The sequence below is a fragment of the Panthera pardus genome, unplaced genomic scaffold (genome assembly GCF_024362965.1).
Source record: "Panthera pardus isolate Hobbes unplaced genomic scaffold, ASM2436296v1 HiC_scaffold_7, whole genome shotgun sequence".
Taxonomy (NCBI): Eukaryota; Metazoa; Chordata; class Mammalia; order Carnivora; family Felidae; genus Panthera; species Panthera pardus.
In genome coordinates, this window is record NW_026527002.1 from 26,029,323 (window position 1) to 26,045,755 (window position 16,433).

A 16,433-nucleotide genomic window follows, 5' to 3' on the forward strand; every position below is an offset into this window, starting at 1 on the left:
TGCCTTCTTTAGCAACATGCATGGAAAAAACATTGCTGTCTCAAAAAATGCACATTATTTTCATAATGGTAATAATTTCATTTGTCTCTACATTTATGCTGAAAACCAAAGGCTAGTATAAATTGCATTTAAACTGAATGTTAATGGCCTTTTCTTGTTTGGTAGAATATTTTCAAATATATCTAAAAGATGAAAATTTTAATCAGCATCAGTGATCTTAAATGAAGTTGAAGAATATAAATTTGAAACTTCTACTTTCCTGAAATACAACTTTTAATATTCAAGGACAGGGTTTTGAGAAATGGTCAATAAGATTGATTTTGTCTGTCTTTAAAATACTTTGTGTGACAAAAGTAAGCTTCACATTAGGAAGTGTGGACAATGATTTTCCTAAAAGTGAAATTTGTTTGGATCTGGGAGGAGAAGAAACAGAATAATTTTAATGACTTCTCCTATTCCTCATCTCTTTCATGCATTTAGTGCAAATCATTCCAGAGCTCTGGATGAGCTTCTGTAGAGATCACAGTGCAAAGCTGTGGAAAGGAGTCTGAACTTAATGTTGGCACTATGGTAAACATTTCCACTTTCATGTATCCCTTTAGAGAATTGGGAAGAAAGAGGAACACAAAATGCTATGTGATCTCATAAAATGAAAGAGAAAAGAACAAAATAATATGTATATATTGAGAAAGGAGGGATGAACGGCATTTTAGTTATCTTGATTATATGTGAACAAGTCTCACTTTTCCTGGTAGACTGAGCTCCTTAAGGGCATGATGGCCTATGTATAATTCAGCTTTGTATAATATATTTTTTTCATGAATAAAATATGGTTATGGGCTGACAACCGCTTAGATCTCTACAATGTCATATCTAAATCATTTCTACTTCACCTAATGTTAGACTCACTTCCTCTTTCTTTACTCTCTTATATTACTGAATATCCTCAACCTCATGCATGCTCATCCCCTATACACACTAATTTAAAAATTAAGGCATTCTTATTACTCTTTGCTTAAGGCTAAACTTTGCATTGGTGCAATTGATTGCTTTCTCCAGAGCATTGCTCTATCATTTATTTTCTCTCTTACTTTGAGGACTTTTCCCTTTCTTATGGCTACTTCTCAGCTTAATAATAAGCTCACAGTCCAGCCACAATAAAACAATCAAGTGAAAAACTTAATATATTGGCCTACTTTGAGCAGGTGTCTTAACTTCAGCTATTACTATATCTGTTCTCTTCCTGGATCATGTAAGCTTTTTAAGAAAGTCGTTACTCTGTCTCCATTTCCTTTCTTCACATTTGTTTCTCAATACATTGCAAATCGATTTTACTCTCATTGATGCTCTAATAAAGATCACCCTTGACTTCTAGATTCTCAAATCCAATGGTTACTTTTTTAGCTCCATCTTCCGGGATCTCTTTGCTACATGTGGCATTTTGATTCTCTCATTTTTAGAATTTCTTTTTAAATTATAAATGAGGCTCAAACAAATTTTTCTTCTTCTATTTTTTTTTTTTTTTTGGTCAAGTGGGTATTTTATTTAGTTGCTCTAGATTTCTCCTTTGTGAGTTGTCTGCACATATCTTTTGTTCATTTTCTTATTGATTTGCAGTATATTTAGAATATATTTCAGATACTAATTTATTATTATTGATATGAATTGCAGATACCTTCTTCCAGGTCAATATAGGGTTTTTCCTCAAAGAACTGGTCACAGATTTTAACTTCTCTATTTCTTTTCATTTCATCGTTTGTTTATGTCTTATATTTTTATTTATTTCACTTTCTTTGACTTACCTTTTTTTTTTAACTGAGGTAAAATTGTATATAACATTGTAATAGTTTCAGGTGCAAAACAGAATAATTTTATATTTGTATATATTGCAGAGCAATTGCCACAATAAGTTGTTACCATCTGTCACCGTATAATTGACCCCTTTCTCACATTTTGTCCACCCTCACCTCCTTCCTCTCTAACAGCCACTAAGTGAATATAAGTGAAATCATACAGTATTTGTCTTTCTCTGACTTATTTCACTTAGCATAATACCCTCAAGGTCCATTCATGTCATAAATGGCAAGATTTTCTTCTTTTTCATGGCTAAGTAGCATTTGAGGAAACTCCATACTATTTTCCATAGTAACTGCACCAATTTACATTTCCATTAACAGTGTATGAAGGTCCCTTTTTCTCTGGATCCTCTTTAGCACTTGTTATTTCTTGTCTTTTTGATAATGGCCAATCTAACAGGTGTGAGGTGATGTATCATTGTGTCTTTGATTTGCATTTCCCTAATAATTAGTGATGTTGATCATCCTATCATGTACCTGTTGGTCATCTGTATGTCTTCTTTGGAAAAATGTCTATTTAGATCTTCTGCCCATTTTTAATCAGATGATAATGGTTATTATTATTACAACTATTGACTTGAGCTCTTTGTATATTTTGGTCACTAACCCCTTCAGATACATGATATGTAAATATTTTCTTTCATTCAGTAGGTTACCTTCTTGTTTTGTTGATGGTTTCCTCTGTTGTGCAGATGTTTTTTAGTGATGTAGTCCCACACTTGTTTATTTTTGCTTTTGTTCCCTTTGCTTTTGGAGTTACAGTTAAAAATTCAATGCTTTCATTCATTATTACTTTTATATGCTTCTTTCCATTTTCTTTATTCTTTTATGCTGAAACTTATATTAAAGAAATGTTGGAACTCATAATTTTATTCTCTAGACCTTTCAACTTCACTATTCTCTCTTTTTAAAATTTCTTTGTTATCTCTGTTCATTCCAGGTCATTTTCACATATTTATTTTCCAGGTAACTAATTTCACTTTAGCTGCTTCTAACTGGCTGCTGAACCAATTGACCATCATATTTTTTAAATTAAAATAACTGCATGTTTCAGTGTTTGAAAAACAGAGCAATTCTATTTCATTCCTTCTAAAATACATTCGTTGTTTTATATGAAATCATAAAATGTTTACTCTTCATGCTTTAATTACTTTAAGGTTTTTCATTTTATGGAATCTCTATCATACTGTTTAATTTTCTGCAGTTCTTAGAGTCTAATCCTACCGTCCATTGCATCTGCTAATTATTTTTCATTAATTTGTGTTTCCTATTGTGTTTTGTTAGTTTATCTTCCTTATCTTCAATGAGACTGTGTGTGTGTGTGTGTGTGTGTGTGTGTGTGTGTGTGTGTGGTTATCCTGAGCGTGTATATTCTATGATATGCGCTGGTTTTGTTTCTGTCATATGTCCCAGAGATATCAGAAGCCTGTGTTGGAACTCCCATGCCATGCTATTCACATGAATTTAATACCAACATCCTTTAAATTGCAAGTTTGTGATTAGGATCATTAGAATTAGGTTTCTTTGTTATACTCCTGTGTTACTAGGTAATTTCTTGTCTAGGTTACTTCTTCAGTTAAGATGTGGTATGCTCGGAACCCAGACTTAATATATTCCAACTCCATATCTGTCAAGATCCTGAGTTTTGTTTCCTTTCACCATGTGGTCACTATATCTAAATGCCAAACTTATTATACTGACAAGGCCACTGCCCCTGTAACCTGCATAGACAGACTAGGAAATCATGTACTAAATGGCCTTTTTTTCTAGCCAAACATGTTGACATTTTTATTGTTCATCTTTTGAATGTCTTTTTTTGATAAGTAGAAAAATTGAAGTAAAATTGACATATATTAATTTTAGGTGTACAGCATAATTATGTAATATTTGTATATATTGTGAAATGATCACCATAATGAGTCTACTCAACATCCATCAACATTGTGTAGTAGTAAAAAAATTTTTTTCTTGTCATGAGAACTTCAAAGATCTATTCTGTTATCAGTTTTTACTTATGTAGTGCACTATTATTAACCATAGTCTCTGTGCTATATATTACATCCTCGTGACTTACTTACTTTATTTTACATGACTGTAAGTTTGTTTGTGCCTTTTGACTCCTTTAGCCTGTGTTTTGCCCAACCATACACTCTCCATCTCTAGTAACCACCAATCTGTTCTCTGTATCCAAGAGCTTGTTTATTTTGTTTCATGTTGTTTTGCTCTTTAGATTCTGCTCACCTGTAAGTGAGATCATCCTCTTTTTGTCTTTCTCTGTCTGACTTATATCACTAATGAAATGTGATAATGGCCTCGAGTCCATCCATATTGTTGAAAACGGCAGTAAATGAGCTCCTTTTTATGGAACAATTTTACCTAGAAGTATGACTCTTTACTTCCATAGTATCATGGAAAAGGTGATTGCCATTTGTTAATCTCTCACTGATGATTTAGCCACCCAAAGGAGCATGTTACTGTAATGTGCTTCACGTCCAGTTAGTTAGAGGAGGTAAAAACGCAGATGTAGAAGGCATGGGAAAAACTGCTGAAGAACACCAACCTGACAAAAATTCTTCAAACTTCTTTACTTGAAAAATTTCTTGATATTTTGCCTCTCAGCCGCATATTTCTCTGACAGGTGGCATTACATTTATAGATGGATAGGTGAGCAGGCTGAATCACGGTCCCAAAGGTTTCAAGTCCTAATACCTGGAAAGTGTAAATGCTGTCTTATTTGGAAAAGATCTTGAGATGCAAAGGTTATCCTGGAATCCTGGCTGGGTCCCAAGTGCCTTGCTAAGAGAGAGGCAGAGGGAGATTTGACACAGACAGAGAAGCTGATGTGAAGATGGAACAGAGAGAGCTTTGAAGATGTTGGACCTGAAGATTGAAGTGATGCAGCCACAAGCCAAGAAAAGTTGGTAGACACTGGAAGCTCCAAATCCAAAATTGGTATCACTGGTCTGAAATCAAGGTGTCACCAAGGCCATGCTCCCTCTGGACGTTCTAGGGGCAGAGTCTCTTCTTTGCTTCTTCCTCCAGCTTTCAGAACTATTGGGATAATAAATGTCTTTTTTTTAAAGACACCAAGTTTGTGGTAATTTGTTCTGGCAGCTGCAAAAAAAAAAAAAAAAAAAAAAAACAATGCATGGATTAACATGTTTTCCTTTCTTCAAATTTAGATAGTGGAGTAGAGATCAAACCATTATTTCATGCCTGATATCTTTAGGTGCAGCCATATAATTGAAAGCATCTGCAGGATAAGGCAGTCAACCCCCCATGATTGGTAAGGGTATAGACTCTGCATTTGGGCTATCTGGCTTTGAATTTCACCTCCCAGAAGTTTTGTCATTTTGGGTAGGCTATTGAACTCCTTCTGTCTGACTGTACTCATATATACAATGGGGATAGTGACAGGTACATTCATGCAATTCAATAATAGTTTCAGTAACACTTCTTGTAGGTGTTACGAGGATTAAAGTTGAAATAATTCATATAAGCTGAGCAACGGTAGTTACAAGGTAAATGTTAGCTAATAGTATTTAGTCCCAACATGCAGATGTGGTTTTCTCAGATTGCATTCAGTCAACCATATTCCTTCATTTGCATTCAGTTCGTTAATCGTTTGTTAAAAGGAGTATCTCTCAGCATTTAAATATTATGTACTGTGGTGTTTAGAGTCACTTTTTCCTAAACTTGAATTCTTCAAGTAATGATAATGAATAACAATTACATATATGACATCACGTCACAATTTGTCTAAATTAATAATCATTAATTGAACCATTTTGATATAAGAACACTGTACTTCTTTACATAGAGATAAATTCAGATAAAAATCTGTGATGGGCTAACTTGTAAGGAAAATCTCTAAAATATTTAATTTTCTTACTAATATTCTCTAATATGTTGAATGTATAACATAACATTGCAGGAAGCAAAAAAAATGCTAAATAAATCTTCCAAAAAATAACTTTCTTGAGGGAGCTCTATAATATGGAGCAAGAGAACAGCTTTTCCATTTTTAGGGAGGTCTATGATTCTAAGATAATCTTTAAGAATGTTACAAGAAATGATGAAAGTATCAGCTGAGAAGAAAAATTTTTTTTCTCATTTATGTTTAACTGGCACATTGTAATAAGAAATTTGGGAGTTTTTAAAAATCTTTCTAAATTAAAGCATAATTAACATATAGTGTTATATTAGTTTCAGGTGTAGAATATAATGGTTTAACAATTCTATACATTATTCAGTGCTCATCATGTTAAATGTATTCTTAATCCTTTTTATCGGTTTCACCCATGTCTTTCTCCACCTCCCCTCTGGCAACCACCAGTTTGTTGTCTGTTATTTAAGTCTATTTTTTGTTTGTTTGTTTGTCCCTTTTGTCTTTGTTCATTTAGTTTCTTAAACTTCACATATGAATGAGAAGTTTTAAAGCTTTATCATGATGGTATTTTCTAGTCACAAAGGCTATTCTACAGACGCTAGCAACATTAACTGAGAGGCACCTAATGTAGTCCTGTTCTATGAGTTACACAGCAGACAAAACATTCTTGCTGGACCATTGGACTTATGTAAAGGCATCTTGAGAGATAAATTTAGAGTAGTTTCTGGCATGTTGAAAAAGTGTTGCAGTGATAGTTAAATATACATTCATTTGAGTCTGCTGGTCTTGCTTAGGAATCCTTTCTGCTACTTACGGGCTGTATGACTTTAGGCAAATTATTTATATTCTCCTATAATGTGGAGATAATATTAGTGTTACCTGCTGGAGTTGTTACAAAGATTAAAGAAACGTATCTATTTGCAGTAATAAGCATAATGCATAGCATTTGGTAAACAGGCAGTGGGGAGTCAGTAAATGACTTTGAAGCAGGGAAGAACAGGACCAGAAGTGCACCTTAGACAGATACACTTGGCTGCAATGTTTTTGGCTGGCAATAGGTGGGAAAGGATTGGAGGAAGGAATTTATGACCTGACACAGTGCTTTCCAGGAAAGCTTCATTGCACAAAACTAAATATACCTGTAGGGTGTACTATAATGGGTACCACTGAGGGCATTCTTAATAAATGTTTGGTAAAGATGAGTTCATCCTCCCAGCTATGTACAAGGGTCTATTAAAATATAATAAAGCAATAGAAGTTATTTAAATATAGAGTAAAAAAACAAACAGAAAACAGTTACAAAAAATTCAAGAGTTTTGTTTATCAGGATAACAACATCTGAGCATAAAGTAAATAATTCTGCTCAAAATACGGCAAAGGTATCTTTATTTTTCTTACATGTTGGCAGATATCTGAACATTTCATAGGCCTTTCTCCTTTTGGTTACTTGCCACTGAATTCTCAATTTATTCTTTCTGCCCATTGTACAGTATCTGAGTTTTATAGCCAAGATGAATGAAGGCACATTTTTTAAGATACATTCTAAGAAAAATATATGAATCAGTTTGGCAAACATTTAAAAAATTGATTTTCACAGTTAAATATTAGCTTACTAATGCACTTTACATTTTTCAAACACTCATTGATTGCAATAAAAATATTGTTTGTTTTATAAACTCTATCTCCAAAAGTTTTCAATTATCATACTGTAAACAAGGATTTGATGAAGATGCAAAATAAACCTGAGCTTTCATCTTTCTCTTCCACAACTTGAGGAGTAGAGAATGGTGACAGGGTTTGATCCAGCCTGGGTGCTGGCTAGAATCCAAGTGGTATCCAGAGAGAAGCAATGTTAGCCATATACAGACTTGTGCTGTCTGTACCGGGCAGTTCCCCACACAGCTCTCTGCATCCCTCTGGCCATGTGGTACAGCTCTTCCATTCCTTTTAGGTCAGAATTTCTCAGTTGTTTTTTGCTGCCGCGTTGCACATTATATTTGTGCTTCAAGGCCAGGTTGAAATTATATACTTTTCTTTCAGCTGAATTTAGAGAAAAAATATGTAAATTAGTTGGGCTAACATTTAAAGACATTTATTTCCACATTTAGGTATTGTTCTTACGTGATTTCTGCCCTGTATTTTCCTTCCCACAAACAATACAAATTAATTTTATAATGAGATGGAAAGGTCAATATGTCTCTTTTTGCAGAGGTTTGTATGCCTTTTGAAGTCAAAAAAAATTCAACAGTGTGCAAACTATTTTACTATACCACATTAGTTTGGTACTTTAAAGAAAAATGAGCTAACAGTACAAAACTCTTTTACTATACCACAATCCTTTCATTTTTTCCCCTTTTTTCTTATGATGTCTATGAAGAAGATGAGTATCCAATGAACCATTATTTCACCAAAACCCATCAGTTGGAGCACTGGATAGCATAGTGGAGTCATGCTATAATGCAGAGGTTCTGAAATCGAGCTTTAGAGACCTCTTCAGATTGTCGTGGAGAAAGGGGAGAATCTAAATCCACTGCAAAAGAGTTCTACAATTCTTTAAAAGTTTTGAAAGATTAAATTTGGATACAATTTGGAGGTCATTGATTTAGTAGACTGTATACCTAGGGGGAGAAATAGACTAGAGTGTAGACATAGCTTGTTTTACAATGCCAAAAAAGTGTGAATTCCTAAAATTAGTGATTTTTTTTTTCAAATTGAATACTATCTTACTAGCATGTGTCATTTCCAGGAAATCTTTAATAATCTTTTTTTTTTCTAAATTAAAGAATAGATTATTTCTTAAAAACTTTTTATGGCTTTTCAAGAAGTTAAGTTTTGTAAATCGGTGAACTTCTACTAATGTTGAACCGTTTTCCAAGTTTTGAATTGATTTCCTCATTGAGATGCTATTTTTAGATCATCTTCAGTATTTTTAAATCCTTATTTGGATGTACTGCTATCTTATTGGATGATTATGCTTCATCAAACTATTTTTCAAAAAATCTTCCTAAAATTGGCTAATAATATGTGATTAGGAACAATTTTAATATGGAAGCAAATCTGTAACTGTCTGTAAAACCCAGTTTTAGTCATTTGATGAGACTCTTCTAAGGGTTCTGAAAATCGCATCAATGTTTTTAAAGACCGTTATAGAATTTTTACCATCACAGCATAAAATCCGTATATGAGAAGTTAATAGGCTTCCCTTACATTACTTTCTGCTGCCATGGGCATCTTCTGTCACTCTTCTCATCAATATTCTCCTAACATGAGGCGCAAGAAGGTGAGTGACCCGGAGGGAAAGAGGCGACCTGGTGAGCTCTTGAGTCCTTGGAGCACCTGTTATCCATGGATTTCAAAGCACTTAATCCCGTTTGATGGTCCTGTGAGTTAAGAAGTGCTTTACGACTTGGCTGTGAGCTTGTCATGGGTCTCCAGTACATTATTGGAAAATAGAACCCCTGGGCTATTTTCCTGACTCCTGGGTCAATGTTCACGTCAAGAGATGACACTTGAGCCTTGGCTGACGGGGGATTGGGTGCTGATGGTTAACACTACTAGTAATTGATCTTCTTGCTTTTTGTTTATTCATATGTACAAACCTGAAAAATTAAATATCCCCACACTGCATGATCCCAGTATTTGGAGAATTATGATCTTCTTCCATAGAAATATGAATAATTTAAAGAACATGTGATTGTGCCATGAGCAATTGAAGTCAAAGACAAGAATGGAATAACTAAAAAAAGCCTTGTGATAAAATACAATTTGGAGGAACTATGTTAAAGCATAAACCAGTTATGAGATATTTATAGACTTTGACTTTGTAAAGCAACTTTGCATTTGACTGTGTTTATTAGTGAATGGGAATTTATTTCCCTATATTGAATGAGCATTTCTTGGCAGGCAAACTGTGCACAAGCTACAATGAGCTTCAATGAAGTGCTTTCACATTCCCTTCCCACTGAGTTGAAAGCCTTCTTATATTCTCTCAAGTGTGTTTCTTTTCTCATGGAGGATGGCTTTGTTGAAAATTGCTTCCTCTTCTCTTGATTATTGAATCAGATATTATATTCAGTTCTTCAATACTTTATAGAATGTTGGTGAAAAATGAAATATAATGAGTATGATTCTTCCCTGTATTTTGAACACTATGTAGATTCAGCTGTAAAGAATTTAGCGGGGCGAAGCCAGTATTAGAGGAGAGATATTTAACTGACTTTTCTCTTTCTTTGTAATGGCTCCTGTCACATTCCTGCCTCCACCATTATGATACTCTTCATTTCCAGCATTTTCTTTGTGTCTCAATAGCCAAAGTCAGCCCTCAGTGTACCCATTTTGAGTATACCCATTTGCTTCAACCCAGACGACTCATGTGGCCAAAGGTAGTTTGCTGTTATTTCCCAAACAGACCACTGTCCTATATTCTATATTTTTAAGTTTTCTTCCTTCTTCATCACCATTAATATTAACCTGACCTTAGAATGTTGTTCATCTGCTAAGAACAATTAGAATGAAATTAAAACACCAAAGATGAATATGGTGTTTTCCACACTTCAATTCAAACTGTCAAAGGATTGGAAAAGTCCTGAACTTATATTTAACTTTGCCTCTTCATAGTTATCCTGCATATCATAAAAATATGAAGTAAATCTTATTGCAGTTATACTCTAATATTTGTGCCATTTTGTGTAGGCATACTGTAATAATTTTATTTCATCCTTTCTCAAGCAGTTGAGTGTAGTTATTAGATTATAAACTCTGGAGCTAAATCCTTCTGTATCTGTCAAGTCCTACCTGCCTGAGGTTTCTTATTTATAACATGAAGATAAGTTTGGTGTATTAAATAAGTTTATAAATATGGTGCTTTGTACCTAGTACGTGGCATGTCAAAATGTTCTTCTATTGTTACTCATTCATTATGAAAGATTTATTGAGCTTTTACTATGCACCTTAGTGGTGACCTTGTAATGCTAAAAAATATTGAAGGGCAAATATTAACTCAATGATCACTTAAGTAAATAGAATTTCAAATTTTGATAAAAATCTCAATTAAAATACAGAACAGTAGGAAACACAGTTGCTGGAAAATAAGATTGCAAGACAAGTGAATCTGGTTTATTTTGGAGGGAACAGTAAGTCTCCAATGAAGACTAAATATTTGAATGGCAATCTAAAGCATTATAAGAATTCATCGATTTAGTGGGAAGAGTGTTCTAGAAAGAGAACTTGTCAAAATTAGAGAAGGGGTCATTGATACTAAAGTATCTGAGAGAATGGGAAGTAAATGGGTACAATAGCAGCAGAAGAAAAGTGCCTATTTAAACAAGGAAAAAATAAGAAACTAGGACAAATACAGGCAACTTAGGTTTGATGGCCGGGAGTTTTCTTCTCATTGTATCAATTTACTCGGTGTAGTAGAGTGTGAAGCTCTCTGCTGAGAATGAGGTTTCCATGATAGGACTGGTGGTTTGAGGATATGCAGAAGGTCTGAAATCTTTATGTGGAAAACAGGAAAGTGGCTTGACCAATGAATATGGCACAATTACTGGGAAGTGTTGAGTGTTCAGTTAAGATTGGTGGTTTATTAATTTATATAAAGGATTCCACATTCCCTGTTGTATGTTTTTCTGTAGCAGAACTCAGATGCCTGAGGTTAGACCAGAGAAAGGTCTCCAGTTCTTAAGAAAAGGACCACCCAAATTGGAGGTCTTTTAAATAGATAAAATGCAGAGACAGAGGAATAGAGGATTTAGGTGTTATAAAGGCAATGGTTAGAATCACGTTCCACAAGATTTTAACTTAGCGTGGAGAGAGGTTTTGTCATAAGGAGATTATTTATAAGGCAATACTAAAGGGACCAACACATTGAAGTTTTTCAGTTGTAATGAGTGTTAGGGTTGTAGTTAGTGTAATTAAATAATAATCTAAAAACTAAAACAAAAACTTGTAATGTGAGAGAGGAGAATCATTTTTTAAAGTTTATTTATTTATTTTGAGGGGAGAAGGGGCAGAGAGAGAGGGAGACAGAGAATCCCAAGCAGGACCCATGCTGTCAGCACAGAGCCTGGTATGAGGCTTGATCTCCGGAACCATGAGACCATCACCTGAGCCAAAATCAAGAGTTCGATGCTAACCGACTGAGGCACCCAGGTGCCCTGAGAGAGAAGAATTCTTAAAATACCAATATTAAGATTGGAAGAGTTTTAGGGTTGATAGTTTCTAGTGTCTGTCCAGGAAAGTGGATGACCAAAGAGAAAGCCCTTGATGATGATTTGAAGGAACTGAGAGGCCAGGATTTGGGAAGAGTTGTCCATGTGGCTTTTAGCAGAAATTGTCATGAGTAGAGAAACTTTGAGTTAAGTGCCAAGATTTCAACAAATGGGAGGGCTGGGTGGTGGGAGTGGGGGTGTGGGGGGGTGCTGGGATCTTAACAAATGTGATTATGAGAGTAATATAGTGGATTGGAATGAGCTTCAAAAAAAGCAGAGTTTTTTTTATAAAAGCATAAGGGAATGATTGTCTAGAGATATGTATATGAACAGTTCATAAAGGAAAAAGCAATTTTTTAACTCTTGCTTTATAGCGAAAGTATGGTTTTCATGATTTTCTCATAATTGGTCATTAAAATACATTTTTTTGATTTTCATATAATTAAAGGTGGAATGTCAGTTTTGGCTTAGGGCCCAAAATGTCCTTTTAAAACTTGCTTGCTTTTGGAAACTTCAGTATTATTTAAAGAGCTTTGTTTTTATTTATAAACATAAACACACACACACACACACACACACACACACACACACACCCATTCTTTCTGAAGGTAGAAACACCACTATAGAAGTTATCAAATGATACCAGATATTAGATGGTATACTGATAGACTGTGTGCATTTGAAGATTAAAAAAATATGTTAGGGTAAAATATGTTTACCAAAAAATTTTTTAAAAAACAGAGAAAACATGATGAACTAAGTGTGTGTTAAAATGTTGCATACAACTTTATCCATGCTCATACATTAGAAAGGTGGTTTAATCACCCATAAGAAATTACTAGCTTCTCTGTTCGTGAAGCATGACATTTCAATTGCACAGCCAATAAAAGAATTACATGAAGAGACTGAAATGATTTACTGTATGGAAAGCATCAAGACCAAGGTTACCATGGTGAACTACCTTTCTGCACACTCAAGGTCAAGTGAGAGTGACCCATCAATGGGCAACCTTCAGTTGAAACCTAATATGGAATTGCTCTTACAATTATTAGTTGGTTTCCTTCTTAAATAATAAAGACGACTGTAATAGGCCTGTTACCATTATTTACCTATGCTAAATTTAAATTTGTAATTTAAAAAGTGACATTATTGTTAAGAAATTGATAGAAGAACGCTGGCATTTCTCAGAATCTCATAAATTGCAGCTGTGCACTCTGATCATTTCCTGAAAATGCGGATAGGTTAGGAAGTGTTTACACATTTTTAATGTAAGTTGAAAAAGATTCCAGTTGTATTGTAGCTTTTAATGTTTAACCAGAATCATCTTTATTGTAAATCCTATCTTTATTCCATTGGGAGGGAGAGAGAGAGTATAAATAGTATACACATATTATAAAATATTGTTATGTATAATTAATACCTTAAAATATGTCCAAAATTCTGGGAAGTTCTTATATTGCTTTTTTTCAGATATGTTTTGTTGATGCATAAAAAGAGGACTGTACTAATAAATGTCTTTTGAATTACACATGGTGTAAGAAAATGAAAGCCTTTGGGTTATGAATCTTGGATTTAAAGAGGCAATCATCAAATATTTAAGATGAAAATGCAGTAACACATGCTTGCTGTCATGTGTGAGTTTGGTGAATGTTATGACAAGGTTTTTAAAACATTCATAGTTGGAGTATTTTTATGAAAATATTCATTAATTCAAACAGACATTCATATCTGGCAACCTGCATTTTAATCGTGATTTCTGGCTGCATGAGAAAATCGGGAAAGCCATGAAAGAATGGGTGAAATATATAGCAATCATGTTTAAATTATACATTATAAGGCATACATATCTGTACGTTGTCATATTATGCATTAAATTTAATGCATAAATCAGATTGTTATAATTCTGATGTCGCCAAAAGGCACAAAATATGACAAACAGAAGTAGGCATGTAGATATTATCATATTCAATAATTCAATGAGCATTTGTTTTATGTAAATTAACTTTCTGTTAATAAAGATTATCCTCATTTATTACACCACTTCCATATGATAATTTAAAAAATGTCCTTTTTTCTCTAGAAAATCATTACAAAATGCGAATAATGCATTTGTTTAATATCTATATAAACAAGATCTTACCATCAGATTAGTTCTGGAAATGAAAGCATTATTGATTTCTGTAATAATTTTTATAATATGGCTACACTGCAAAACTGAAGCTGCTAATCTCATTTTTTTTGTGGAGAACTCTATGCATTTAAAGCAGTGTTTAAACTTTTTGTAAGTAAATAATCTTAGTTTCTTTAGAATGTGTTAATGTAAAGTTTGTAGAAAATATACTTTTGGAAGTAAACAGAAACTACTGTGAAGAACTTAGCAAACAAGTTGAATTCCTCCTCTCAGTACTATATTCTAATGCCAATTAAAATAATATTGAAACCTAATCCAATTGACTCTTGCTATTCTATATGTTACTCTTTTAAAACTAGTGGGAGTCCCATTGAGAAGAAAGGATTTAATAAACTCTCAAATGGCTGAATTAAAATGATAAATAAGTTATAAAATACCACTTTAAATGACAGCAAATGATAATATCCACAAAATCCCCTGCACATACATCTTTTGCAAGAAAAACGTGATGCAGCATTTTCTAAGGAGAGGTATATTTCTTCTCACTTGTTACATCATGATATTTTAACTGTTTATTCAAGTCATATTATATGCATGGCACTTTATCATCTGAAGCATGCTACAGTTTCTGATTGAGCCCTGTAGGTATTCATTTCAGAAAGTGAACATATATTTTTTTAATTTAATTTAATTTAATTATTCTATTCTATTCTATTCTATTCTATTCTATTCTATTCTATTCTAATTTTGAGAGAGAGAGAGTGAGTACGTGGATGCATACACACATGAGTGGGGGAGGGACAGAGGGAGAGAAAGAGAGAGAGGGGGCATAAGAAAAAGAGAGAGAGAATCCCAAGCAAGCTCCGTGCTCAGCATGGAACCTGACATGAGGCTCAATCCCATGACTGGGAGATCATGACCCAAGCAGAAATCAAGAGTCATAGGCTTAAATAAATAGGCGCCCTTATTTTAGATGCTTAAAGTTTCACAACATTGTCATCAATGGGTATGCTTATAAACTTTTCAAACTAGTTTGAACGAACTAGAATTTCTCCTTGAAAGAAGGCTGATAAAGGTAATTTATGGAAAAGTGAGGGAAATTTCACTTTAAATTTTAAGTAGAAACTTAAGAATCAAAGTAAAGAGCACTTAATGTACACTAATTAGACATATTTTCTCTATATTAGCAATGGAAATTCAATAAAATTGATGGGGTGAACCACGTGAAATTTTCCAATATTTGAACAGTTTTGATGCACAAGAATGGTTGTTTCATATAGTTCAATGTAAGATAATTTGCATATGTGCTCATTATTGCATAAAATACTTCACTGTATACATGACAGCTTTATATAATATATTGTTAGTCAATTATTTATGCAAGAAACCAGTTCTTAAAGTAGAGACTTCACACTGTACTGGAAAGAGGACTGAACTAAGAATTTATATTCTGGCCAGGCCTCTACCATTTAATCACTGAGTCATGTTAGGCCACCATGTAATTTCTCTGAGTTTTGCTTTCCTTATTGGTATTATGGAGATGTCACAGTTTGGAGTGCTTCAGATCACAAGTAACAGAAACATAGCCAACATGGCTCCAACAGAAGAGGCTGCTTATCTTAGATAACAAGAAATCTGGAAAGGTTCCATGGGTGCTTCAGAAGTCCAACAATGTCATTAGCAGCCCAGGTCTCTTTGTCCTGCCTCTATGTTTGCTTCTCTGGGATGGTTACAGTATCATGACTTCTTTACACAACAGTGTGTAAAGGACACATGTCTATAATTTGACCTTTTCTAAAAGCAAAGAAAACCTTCCCTAGAAGACTCCACTAACATCATCTGAAATCTTATTGTATCACATGCCCATGCCTAAATCAATCACAGGCAAGGGGGAATAATATCATCATCTCTACCTTGGGTTAATTAAAAGACCTCTTCCCCAAGTTGATGGATGCAAAACAGTGTGCAGCCTGATGAAATGAGGCCCTGATAGTCAGGGAAAAGGAGGAGGAGGCTTAGGTGGGCATCACCGATAGTCTGTGCTATACTAATTCATGCAATAGTGCAGTGATACAACATGAAAATTTGGAAAATAAAGACGTTGAATTTCAATACTTGTCTACAATATGTGACAGAGACCTGACAAATTTGGTACATAAAAGTGAAATCATACAGAAACAATTCATGTGTAAGCTGTGCTCTAAAAGTGGGCTTTAAAATATGGTTTTCAGTTGTGGTAAATAAAGAGTTGTACAACTCGTATATTAATGGCATGGGAACATTTAAAGTCATGGGTAATAGAAGAAGAGTGAGATTTTAAAAACATTTAGCTAATTTGCAATCAAGCA